This window comes from Giraffa tippelskirchi, chromosome 14, assembly GCF_054371585.1.
Source record: "Giraffa tippelskirchi isolate mGirTip1 chromosome 14, T2T-mGirTip1v1.2.pri, whole genome shotgun sequence".
In the NCBI taxonomy this organism is placed as follows: Eukaryota; Metazoa; Chordata; class Mammalia; order Artiodactyla; family Giraffidae; genus Giraffa; species Giraffa tippelskirchi.
In genome coordinates this window covers 42,984,568-42,997,800 of record NC_137288.1, presented here as the reverse complement: position 1 = coordinate 42,997,800, position 13,233 = coordinate 42,984,568, and the positions used below count along the sequence as shown (strand labels likewise).

The window sequence follows — 13,233 nt, the reverse complement described above, 5'->3', positions numbered from 1 at the left end:
TTCAAAAGCATCTAAAGGTTTTAAAGAATATATAAAATATCCATACCACCCTTTTGTTGAAAACACCATTCAATTATCTCTTCAAATCATGAAGGATGATGTGCCTGGTTAGCTTTGTACTCTGAGAGGCTTAAGATTTTGAATTTATGTCGCAAGATTATTTACACAGTCACCAACTCAAAAGTGACATGTGAAAAATATGAAGTTTTTATCAGCTCATGATTCAAAGACAACATTTTCGGGTGTAGGGGGTTGAGAAATAAGGAGGGTGCTTACTGACAGCACCTGCCTTTGGCTGCACCAAGGTCAACAATGCGTTGTCATAGGTGTGTGTGTCTTGTGCAACTGTCCACACCCTTCTGGCACTCAGGCTTGGTTTATTACAGTTTAAGAATTTACCCAAAGGCACCAAGCCGGTCCATAGACTCGCTGGGTGGTAGGTGTATCTACCAATGTTTCTCCTCGTCCCTTCTAACAAAAACCAGAACCAAGCCCTGACCTACAACACATTTAAAGAAAAAAAAGTCTCCCTGCTAATGACAAGATTTTCTCATGTTTCCCCTTCCTTACTGTGATCATATAAATGGGACAAACTGTAGAAGTCACTTGATACCACTGTTTCCCGTATCTGTTGCTCCCATAACTTGGTACTTTCGAGTCTTGAGGGAAAGTGCACTAAAACCAAAGCTTCTTTTTACAAATGATGACTTTCTTGAAGTTTTAAAAATCTACATAAAGTATTACAAACGTGTTCTTCAAGAGCCTGGCAGGATGTGTACTTGGAAATACAAACTGTATCATGACTGTTGGGTTTTTGTAATCATCATAGATTGTCTGCCAGAGTGGAGACCAGAGCTTCAATTGCACTGCTCACGGCTCCCTAAGTTCACTAGGCTCTTATAAGCTTATTCCAGCCCATTTTATCATGGATTACACAGTAAAGAATCTGCCTGTAATGCAGGAGACCTGTGTTCCATCCCTGAGTTGGGAAGATCCCCTGGAGAAGGAAATGGCTATCCACTCCAGTATTCTTGCCTGGGAAAGCCCATGGACGGAGGAGCCTGGCGGGCTACAGCCCAGGGGGTCTCAAAGAGTCAGACGTGACTTAGCGACTAACACTTTCACTTAATGTGTCCAGCAATCTTCTCTGAATTCCATCCTTCACACCACCTTATTCCTTTTGCAATGTATCATCAAAATGATCATGTTGTGATGAAGTACCTTCCTCAGGGTCCCTAAGATTACGGGTTAGCAAGATACACTTAAATGTATATCCTTCCTTTTTTTTTTCCCCAGGAGGTTAAAAAAAGAGAAAATGAGAAAAGGAAAAAATCTGAAGGTGAACAGAATCTATAGAAGTTTTATGGGAAAAAAACCTTGATAAAGGAGCTTTTTATGTGGTCAGAACTGGTTAAGATTGGAATGCATTTTAATATATAAGGTGGTACAAAGTTAGAATTTGGTTTTCTCTCTGTCAAGAGGACAAAGTTTCCTTGGACTATTGATCTGATTTTTTTCCCTTTTTATTGAAGTATAGTTGATTTACAATGTTGTATTAGTGATCTGCTTTTTATAACAGACTATAAAATTTCTTTACCTTTTAAGTAGCCTGTATTTGCCTTTGAAATCTCTTATTGTCACTAGGCTAAATGAATAAGTATTATTTCACAGTGAATAGAAGGGAAAAAAACCCTTTTTTTCTTTGACATTGACTGTTTTATACTGCTTCAAGACCAGAAGAGTTTCATTTCTGAGGTAAGGTCTGAAGCCCTCAGGGCCTCCTAAGCTGTGATTTTTTACAGTCAGTTTTCAGAGGGGTGGCCGGGGCCTAGCCAAGCCCTTACGAGGCCAGGTGGGGGCTCTGAAGCAGGTTTGGTTCAAATCATCGAAACAGGTTTGGGCAAGTTGAGATTCACCTCTCTGTCACGAAGCCCTCTGAGCCGGGCGGGGTAGGCCACTGTTTGAAAGTGGTGGTTAGCTGATGGGCACAGCTGTCATTTATGTTCTGAATACGGGGAACACACTAAGAGAAGCTGCACAGGCGTAAAAATAATCATTACTACCGAAAAAGATAAACAGTGAGGTCATTACTAAGCAAACCGACACACGGCGTTTATGTGGCAGCAGGAGAACATTATCCAAGTGATGGTGTCATTTCTCCCGATGCTGTGTCTTGATTAGATTCAGACAGTCCAGCAAAAATCTGTTACATCTGTGGGACCAAATTTTTTTTTTTTTAATTTTTTTTTGGCAAACGGAATTGCCGCCCAGTTGGAACTTCTGGGTGTCTGCCTTGGGAATAAGACTACATGAAAAGCATATGCCCATAAGAGCACAGCTGACTTCTCATCCCCCGCCACCTCTCATATCCTTCATCCTCCCACCAGGACCACTCTGGGCACATTCGGAAGCCACACGGAAAGCCTTATGTACCCACTTCAGCTTGCTGCTTTGGAGACAGACTGTCACAACTTTCTATCTCCAGGCACCTCGAGAGTTACCATTTGGAAGCAGAATATTGACAATTCATTGATTTGAGACAATGAATCCTGCATTTCTAATGAAAAGAAATGGCATTTTAATATCGATTATTTATATACCAATAATAGGAAGCACTGCCAGACACGGAAACGGTGCCAGACATCTAGCACCACAGCTCAGGCTTCAGCTGAGGGCATGTGGGTGTCCAGTGGACCCATAAGGGATCCTTCAGTGTGACTTTCAATTTTTTTTTAATTTTTAAGTCCTCAGAGTTTACATGCAATTTGTAACACCATGTGTTTTTTGTTTTGAATAAATGCTTCTCTTTGGAAGGGGGAAAAAGTTTAGTTTCTCCACTGGCTTCATAAAAAAAGATCCTTCAACTTTAGAATTATACATTGTTTATTCCAGCCAAGAATACACATAGCGTACACACCTTGCTGTGTTCCGATGCAGGGAGATACAGAGAGGTTTCAACTTTTGGTAGAGTAGACCACAGCAATTTGGGAAGATAGAATCAAGACCGATATGGTAGACACAAGCTGTGGGGTGTCATATTCTACTCACAAAACTCCCTACGGAGCCAAAATGTAGTCTGTCTTTTGGAAATTCACCTAAAATTAATGTTGGTTCTCCTTTGCCATGAAAAAGCTCTCAAACAAAGCACTCAACCAGAATCAGAATTATGTAACCAACAGAAACTACAGGGTTTGGGGAACCAAAGTCGTGGGAGATTTGTGAGCTGGGTTGTGTAAAATAACGTTGGTAATTTAAAGCCTTTTTAATGGAATTGTTCTCAAGAACACAGTAAAGCAGAGCATATCTTTCACATGTTAACCTTGGACGAGATGACTGGAATCTTCTGTGAAATACCTACAAATTAACTTTTTCAGTAAGTAAATAGAATATATAGTTTATTATAAAAGTACTTTCTTCAGGAAATATGAAAATATGATTATAAACAGCAAAAACGACGTTGGTGTTGCTTAATGACACTATTCATTGTGACGGATCAAAATGAGCACAGTCCGTATTATGGTCCCAAGTGCTGAGAATCAAGAAAGAATCAATACGAAAAGCCTCGTGCTAACAACGTGTCCCTGGCCACGCCACCACCATTTCCACCGGGCTGCAGGTGGATGCGTTCATGTTTTACAGTCCTTCTCTGCAGATCCGGGGCCCAAACTCTGAGATGTAGATGGATCCCCTGGATGTCAATAAAAACTGCTCATTTCCCTCACATCCTAGGATACAGATGGGCGGAGCTGAGGAACCTGCACGATTTTTTTTTTCAAGCATCTGGAGATGACCCTGATGTGAGAGGTTCAGGGAGGAAGTTATCAGTGGGAGGAAAACATTCTGAAGGTAGGCGTCACCCTTCTGTTCATCTGGTTCATGGGTGTCTGGGTCACGACCAGACTGATGGATTCCCTTCTCCTTCTTCTTACTTTTTCGATTCAGGGTAATCAGACTAGAAAATTCCTTTCTAGGCTCTGCTTTGAAGAGAATGGGATGTTAATCTTTGCTGCCCAGATTGGACTAGGCTTGCCGCTAAGATCTGACATCACTGTAGCATCTGATGATTCAAAATGTGGTTGAGCTGAAGCAGCCCTGAGGTGGTTAAGCTGCTCCAGGTCAGAGCAAAACTCATGCCACTCAACAAAGCAAAACTCATTCAACAAATATTTATCCAGCATTGCCAGGCACGGTGCAAGTCGCTGAAGACTACTGGTAGACCTATTATTTGGCTTAAAACCCAAAGCGTAAGCTTAGGGGGCATGTTTTAGAAATATATTTTAAAAATCTTTAAAATGATACTTCTGATGGGTACATGCACGTGTGTTTTGCACAGGGGTGTGAATGTGAGATAGTCTGTAGCATCTTGCACTCAGGTTCACTGCTTTATCAGCAACAGGAAAGGAGGAGCGCAGCAGAGAGCTGGTGAGAAATGCATCAGTGGGCTTAGAGACCCCCTAACCTGATGAGCAGCCTTACCTGTCCTGGCATCCCCTAGACCATTCCTCCCCCTGGGCACAGCATGCTGGGGCCAAAGCTGGTCCCTGAAAGTTTTGCTAATGAACTTCTCTTCACAGGTGCAACCCAGCAGCCATCAGCAGGTGGCCACCGGTCCAAGGCCAACTTTGTCCCTTGCTGTGGGAAGGGTGTGTATGCTGGACATGGGGCACAGAAAAAAGGGCATCCTGAAATCCAGCAGCAAAGAAGAACAAGACTCATTTAACCCACTATTCCCATCTAAGGTGGTGCTTTTCATACTTTTTCAAGTCATGACACACACAAATGGAGAGCATGGTATTTGGACAACCCTGGGCCACATGCTCATGGCAGGAAACCCGTATGGGAGCTCCAGCATTCAGGGGCCCCACATGCCCCAGGGCTGACTCAGCATTAGGTGAAGGCCACTTGAGAATAAAGGAGCTCGAGATATTGTAGATGACCTGCTCCCTCGACCAAAGTCCACCTTCAGAACACAGTTCCAGAAGGTGGAAAGATGGACTGTGTGGCTGAAGGTGGGAAGCATTTGCAAATCCCTCGCCCAGGCCCTGCTCAAGGCCAGTGCAATCAGAATCTTCGTGGGCAAGGCACGGTTTTCTTTTTCAAGTACCAGTTGATTCTGACATGCCACTAAGGTTGAGAAGCATGGCTCTGTTGTGTTGTGATTGTCATTCAGTCGCTAAGTCGTGTCCAACTCTTTGAGACCCCATGGACTACAGCACACCAGGCTGTTTCAGCCTGGGTCTTGGGTCTTTTCCAGACAGTCAGCTCTTCACATCAGGTGGCCAAAGTATTGGAGCTTCAGCATCAGTCCTTCCAATGAACATTCAGGGTAGATTTCCTTTAGGATTGTCTAGTTTGAACTCCTTGCAGTCCAAGGGACTCTCAAGGGTCTTCTCCAGCATCGCAATTCAAAATCATCAATTCTTCAACGCATGACTTTAAAAGAATAAAAAACCAAGGTCCTGGAGCCAGAGGGAGCTGCAATCCTGGTCCTTCCCCCATTTGCTGAATAAGGGTGAACACATTGCTGAGCCTTGTGGAGCTGCGTGTTCTTATCTGTTAAATGAGGTCAATAACAGGCCCTCCTATAATGTTATGGCGGCACACGGAATGGTGGAGGTAATGAATGCACTCAGGCCAGCTTTAAATGTAATTTTCTATTTTGAAAAGCTTCACTTGATTATTCGACCTTCATTGTTTTGAAGCTCTGGCCTCTGGGTACAGTATTTTACCCCATAATTAATTCACATATTAAGCAAACTCTTGAATGTAAACTGTGGCTGGCCTGATACTAGGTACCAAGGATTCAAGGATGAACTAAGTTAGAAGGAGCTTTCTGAGGAGGTCTCTAAGTGGAGGCTGAGTGCTCGGCAAGTGAGAAGTTAATAAAAATTGAGATGGGACTTACAGCCCTGTCCTGAGTTGTTTCACTCTAAACGCCCGGTGTTACTCCCCACCCATTGTCACTGCTCTGCCATCAAAGGCTCCGGCTCCATCTGCAGGGGCAAGGTGACTTGCCCCTTCTTCTGTGTCTAAGGATCGGGCTAAGGGATCCCAGCCTTGTTGTTATTTGCCTCCAAGGGCCTTCTGCCCACGTTCATTCTGAACATCTGTTAACTCTCTACTTTGGTTAACACCAAATAAAACTTCAGTCACCACCAGATGCAAAAATATAGAAAATGTACCAGAAACAGCATTATGGTTAATATAACTAGCGGGGTAATCTGGACATGATGGATGGGGCTGGAGCTGTTCCGTACCCATAGCCCAGACAATAGACATGACCCTGAACTTCCCCCGCTAAGATGAAGGGTGAACGTGTATATCTGCCACATTAGATAGTAGGAGGTGAATCACAGAACACAGAACAGGCCACTGGGACTTCCCCGGTGGTCCAGTGGTAAAGAATCTGCCTGCTAATGCAGGGGACAGGGCTTCGGTCCCTGGTCCGGGGAGATTCCACATGCCACGGGGCAGCTAAGCACAAGTGCCACAACTACTGAAGTCCTGGAGCCCTAGAGCTGGTGCTTCACAGCAAGAGAAGACACCACAGTGAGATGCCCGTGCACCACAACAAGAGCGGAGCCCCTGCTCGCGGCAACTAGGGAAAGCCTGTGTGCAACAATGAAGACTTAGTGCAGCCAAACACATTAATACATAAAAAATAAAATTAATTACTTAAACTTAAAAAAAAAAAAAAGGGACAGGCTGTTGATCACAGTTCAAGGGTGATCTGTGATACCAAAGTCACAACAATCTGCTTCTTCATCGACCCTGAAATGTAACCTAGATTTTGTCTTGAAAACTGTAGATGAACAAATAAAGATCTATCCTGAAGAAAGAGACCACAGAATAAAATTACCTGCAGACTTAGAATAGGAAGCATACTACATCCCAAGGCCATTTACTCTGTTTTGTTTTTTTTCCCTACTTCACTTACTACCACCTCAAATATTATTCGATTGTATATTTGTTTACTGTCTTCCACCCCACTCCCTTTAAATGACAAGAGAGCAAGGACTTTTGTTGGCTAGCGTATGCCACAGTTGACAGAGAACACAGAATAAATCTGTGGAATGAATAAAAGAATATGACAGGGAAAACTACAGGCCAGTGCCTGTAACTTGGCTGTACTTTTCTTCAAATAATGCTCTAAGGTAAGACTTGATGAGCTAGATTACTTTAAAACTCAGGCCTATGTTGCTCCCAGTGGCAAAACAACTTGGCTGAATCTGCTAGCCTAAGTTACTGAAGCTGGCTTTTCAGCCCTGAACAGAAAATCCAGCTTCATCGTTTTTGAAAAACAAACAAATAACAAACAGTCTTTTGAAGCTGGTTTTATTTACTCTTTGCCTATATAAGTGAGGAGCAGTTTTGGAAAAGCAATGTTGTAAGATGAAAAGAATAAACAGAGAAGAGGAAAAATTTCCCTTATTATCCTGGAGAGACTTTCCATTGTTCATTGGCCAGGTGCTTTTCCTCCTTTTGAGTCACCCCACGAACTAATTTCCTTTTCTTTTTTTTTTCTAAATATATTTATTTATTTTTGGCTGTATCAGGTCTTAGTTGCTGCACGTGGACTCAGCAGTTGCCTACGTATGAGGGTGTATTTTCTCCACAGCAGGCAGGATCCTAATTCCCCGACCAGACCCAAGTCCGCTGCATTTCAAGGAGGATTCTCAACCTCTAGACCACTGGGGAAGTCCCTTCTTTTAGTTTTTTGTAAAGATCAACCAATCTTGCCAATCAGAATTGCTCACCACTAGACCGTCCTCACTGTGTGAAGGTCCACAGGCATTTCCCCAGCAGCTGTCTCTTTCCATTTGAAGTGAAGTGAAGTGAGAGTCACTCAGTCGTGTCCAACTCTTTGTGACCCTGTGAACTATACAGTCCATGTAATTCTCTAGGCCAGAATACTGGAGTGGGCCTTTCCCTTCTCCAGGGGATCTTCCCCACCCAGGGATCGAATCTGGGTCTCCTGCACTGAAGGCAGATTCTTTACCATCTGAGTTATATTCAGTGTCATGCAGCAATTCCAAATGAACATTTAAGGAACAGTTTGCAAAACAGGGTACATTAATTTGGGGGCGTTTTTGTAGAGATCCTAAAGTGCGAGCCTGTGAGATGACACCTGGGGACCCACTGTGTGTGTCTAGGGACCACAGTGTGAACTGGAACTGTTGACGTCACAGTCAGAGCACAGAACCCCCAGCCCTGACACAGGATTACAGAAAACTCCCGAGGCTGGCACACAGAAGTTGCTCGGAAATCCACACGAGAATTCAATTGTTCTGAAACTGTGGACTAACCTCTTAATGTTGCACATGCCCACCTTTCCCTTCAGTGCTGCAGCTGTCGTTTTAGTCTCTCAGTCGTGTCTGACTCTTTGCCACCCCAGGGACCGTAGCCCGCCAGGCTCCTCTGTCCATGGGATTCTCCAGGCAAGAATACTAGAGTGGGTAGCCACTTCCCTCTCCAGGGGATCTTCCCGACCCAGCGATCGAACCCAAGTCACCGGGAAGCCCTCCTATCAGTGCACCTCCAGGTGAAGTGCCCGAGAATGGCCAGCACGTTGGGGGTGAAGCCTGCCAGAGCCGCCTCTCTGCTGGCAAGGCACACACTCTTGGCACTGCCATCCTAAAGCACCAGACACACACACCCCTTGGGTGGCCATGGGTGTCGACCGGAAGGCTGAAAGCTGAGTCTCTTGGGTTTTGCAATTAGCTACATATGCCAGTGTGCTTAGTAACTCCGCTGCTATTTAGAAGAGACCAATTCAGCATAATCTCCTTATATGGGAGTTAACTCATATACTTGGTTTTAAAGATACAAAAGCTCTGTGAAGCACACAGATAGGATGGCTCAGGGGATTGTAACATGAGATCTTGTCTTTCACTTCCAGGTTAGCAGCTCTTTTAGCTAGGCCTTGCCTCACTGCGACCCGATAGGTTTGGTTAATCAGTTGTATCAGCCCACTTCCTGGTTTTAAGAAGTCCACGTCGGAATAGCCATCAATATAACAACTGCTGTTAATATTATTTTTGTTCGAGGTGACCATCAAGGCTGAAATAGACCTAACTCTGAACTCAGATTTATGTTTTCTTTTAAAGCAGGGATCTCCAGCCTTCAGGATCTAATGCCTGATGATCTGAGATGGAGCTGATGTAATAATAGAAATAAAGTGCACAATAAATGTAATGTGTTTGAATCATCCTGAAACCATCGTCCCCCATCCCTGGCCCAGTTCGTGGAAAAATTGTCTTCCATAAAATTGGTCCTTGGTGACAAAAAGATTGAGGACCACTGTTTTAAAGCATGGGCTTCCCTGGTGGCTCAGATGGTAAAGAATCTGCCTGAAATGCAGGAGACCTGGGTTTGATCCCTGGACCAGGAAGATCCCCTGGGAAAGGAAATGGCAACCCACTCCAGTATTCTTGCCTAGAACATTTATTTAGTATCACAGATGTGTGCCTAGGTAGATATTTCAGTGTCAACGTTAGGAAGTTTTAAAAAGGCCATGTAATTTGTTACCAATATTACTTAGGACAAATTAGATACCTAGATTTTTTGTTACCATTGATGTTAGTGGGGACCTTGGATTTCTGAGTTAGATATAATCAGGTCTGTCCTTAAACTGTGCAGGGCACAAGGCAAGAGTACAAGTGAGGTCCACCTCCCATATGTCTAGATATTCACAACTTAGAAATCAAGCTCACAAACTGTTAAAGGTGTTCTATCTTCTTTGTATATCTATTTAAAATATTTTCATGCTGATAATATTTTTTGACTCTTTTTAATTTTTGGTTTCACTTATTTGATGTAAAATTATTACAGATCTGAACTGGGTGGTTTTCCTGGTGATTCCAATTCCAAAAAGCAGCCTGAATTGGAGACTTGTAGGCTCCCATGAGGGCTTCCTGGGTGGCTCAGACAATAAAGAATCCACCTGCAGGAATTGCAGGAGATTCAGTTTCAATCCCTGGGGTGGGAAGATCCCTGGAGGAAGGTATAGGCAACCCACACCAGTATTCTTGCCTGGAGAATCCCATGGACAGAGGAGCCTGGTGGGCTACAGTCCATAGCGTCACAAGAGAGTCAGATACAACTGAAATGACTTAGCACATACGCAAGGTTGCCCTGAAAGGGAACAGTGTTCATCACTGAGGTGGTATGGATCAGCCTCTATCTCATAAACACCTCCAAAGACCTGTTTTGCATCTTACATGAAACACTGGTAAAGACAGACCACATCACAGATATACGCAATACTACAGTTAATTTGAACCCTTATGTCCAGTCCTGTTAGCTAAAAGCCACCTGATAATAAAAGTGAATAACAATGTGAGCAATTAACCTTGTTGTAAAATGTAAAAGTCAACTTGCTTACTGAATCCTTACTTAGGGTTTGTAAGCCAAAAAAAAATAGGGTGCACTGGTGCATACAGTGGAACCAGGGAACCTTGCTAATTAAAGAAATGAAGATGAATTTGTATTTTCAATGGTGGAATGGCGATTACAACATAGCACAAAATATCAAAATATTCATTGAGTAAGAGACCTATATTCACTTGGAGGGACCATATAGAGCCATATGGTGAAAATCAGGATCTCTTAGGAAAATTGCAGAGATTCTTGTTTCATTGGTCTGGGGTCTCGCATGGTTTTTTAATGCTTCCCAGGTCCTTCTGATGTTTACCTGTGTCCAATTTACCACTTTCTGGGGACAATGTTCTAAAGCAGGGGTCCCCAACCTCTGGGATCTAATGCCTGATGATCTGAGATGGAACAGATGTAATAATAATAGAAATAAAGTGAAGAATAAGTATAATGTGCTTGAATCACCCCAAAGCTTCCCCACCCCGGTCTATGTTAAAATTATTTTCCATGATACCTGTCCTTGATGCCAAAAAGGTTGGGGACCACTGTTCTAAAGGTAATCTTAGTCCAGAAGACAGTAAATAGAAATAGAATAAAAAATCACCTACAATATTTCAAAATGAAGTAAAGACTCTTGCAGGACCTTTGAATTTATAGAAAGACATCATATCTTTTAAGATCACTTGTTACAAACAGCTTTGTACTTTTATACTACAGGTCTCCTCCTGAAATCCTTGAAAAGAAAACCAAGGAAAAACCCCTTCCTCTCTGGGCTACACCAAGGAAAAGATGGATAAGAGAGGAACCAGGGGGCTGGGAAAGGTCCCACAGGCTGAGAAGGGTTCAAGATACCCTAGAATCTAGAGAACTTGGCTTGGAATTATTATTTGTCATTCCATGGCCATGGCCAACCTAATATCCTAAAATGTATCCCCCAAACATTGACCATACAGATGAAATTTTCCTAGAATTTGGAAGGAGCATCTGACATCTATGAAAAAAAGCATGAAGAACTATTTCTTCCCTATCTTTGGCTATCTTTTGTGTTCAGAAGTTCAGTCATGTATGACTCTTTCTAACCCCATGGACTGTAACCCTCCAGGCTCCTCTGTCCAAGGGATTTCCCAGGCAGGAATACTGGAGTGGGTTGCCATTTCCTCCTCTAGGGGATCTTCCCAACCCAGAGATCGAACCCGAGTCTTTTACATTTCTTGCACTGGCAGGCGGATTCTTTACCACTAGCACCTCCTGGGATTGGTCCCATTAAACTGACTGCTGCTTTGAAATGACCATTTAATTGCTTTCCAAGCCCCTCTGCCCCAAATCCAAGAGGAAGCAAAGCAACACGCAGTGACCAATTCAACATCCACACCACTGTTTTCTGACCAGTGTCATCTGTTTTAGGTGTAAGCAACGGAAACAGAAGTTTGTAAGGCTTGTTTCCAAACGTCTGGACATATGGTTAAGAATATCTCCTTGGAATGGCTCAGCAGTTCTGCAACAGGTGGGGACATTAAAGATCAAGGACCAGAAGATGCAGGCAAGGCGGCCTTTGAGCCTGTAAGAATCCAGGCAAGAATCCAGAAGTGCGGCTGTTTCTGTGGTCTAGGAAATGAAGGAATGGGATATATTTGGAATCTGGAAGGCAGTTTGCAAAGAAACAATTGCTGGGTTTGGCAGAGGATTAAGTATAAAGGCAATACTATGTGTTGGGCACAGGGCCATGGCGTGCTTTCTGTAATCACATATAATCCTCCCAATAACCTTGGAAGAATATGTATTTGCATCTATTTCATAAGACAGAAGATAGGTGCTTAGAAATTGGACCTATCCATGGCCAAATAACTATTAAATGGGAGTGTCAACATTCAAACCTGGGAATAATGAACCACAAATTATTTTTGATCTTGCTCCCAGGATACTGTGGCTCACCCTATGTAACAAGGAAGCACAGAGAAAGATCGAGAAAAAAGATGAACACTGTATCTTCTCTAAGTTGGAGAAAGAGATATTCAATTTATGATATATGTTAAGTATCAGGAGGTTTGGGGAGGGAGAGGTTTAATTATGTACATGCTTTTTGAATCTCTGTGTACCTAGTTCAGTGCTGTCGAACAGTAATAAAGAGCGAGACGTGTGTAATTCTGTGCTTTCTGGTAACCACATTAAGAGTAAAAAGGAACAGGTGAAATCAATTTTGATATATTTTATTTAACTCAATTATTATTTATGACTCAATATATTATCCTACTGGGGCTTCTCTGGTGGCTCAGTGGTAATCCACCTACAGTGCAGGAGACACAGGATACACAGGTTCGATCCCTGGGTCGGAAGGATCTCTTGGAGGAGGGCATGGCAACTCACTCAGGTATTCTTGCCTGGAGAATCCCATGGACAGAGGAGCCTGGTGGGCTGCAGTCCATAAGGTCGCAAAGAGTCAGACACGACTGAAGCAACTTGGCACACACGCATATTCCTTCATAAAATATCAGATAGTGAAGTGATATTAACAAAAAACAAAAGAGCAGTCTTCGTGCAGGTACGATGGTGACTTCATCAGTGCTCTCTACTTAGGCTGTAAGTTACCTGCTACCTGTCACATTGTAGCGGGTGCTCAAAAAATGCAACAGTGCTCTTCTGAAGCCCGAGTGCTCTGGTTCCATTTCATTTGAGCAGAAACCAGCAGGGAAAACTCTTTATCCTGACATCAGCCCATGTGAGCTCATGCCTCTTTCTCTACTCAACAGCCTAACTGCCTAAGATAAACTCCCTAGTAGGTTCTACCACAGCCCCCAGATCCAGATGGGCTGAGGTGGGGGAGGGGGGCAGTGGGGTCCGGGGGTGCAAAGTACATTGTTT

At 43.4% G+C, this 13,233-nt stretch overlaps 1 protein-coding gene across 4 annotated transcripts in view; it reads right to left on the bottom strand.

The window, feature by feature from the left end:
* KCTD1 (potassium channel tetramerization domain containing 1) overlaps nt 1–13,233 on the bottom strand; it is a 97,103-nt gene that overhangs the window by 33,458 nt on the left and 50,412 nt on the right. The gene's annotated exons all lie outside the window — the stretch shown is intronic.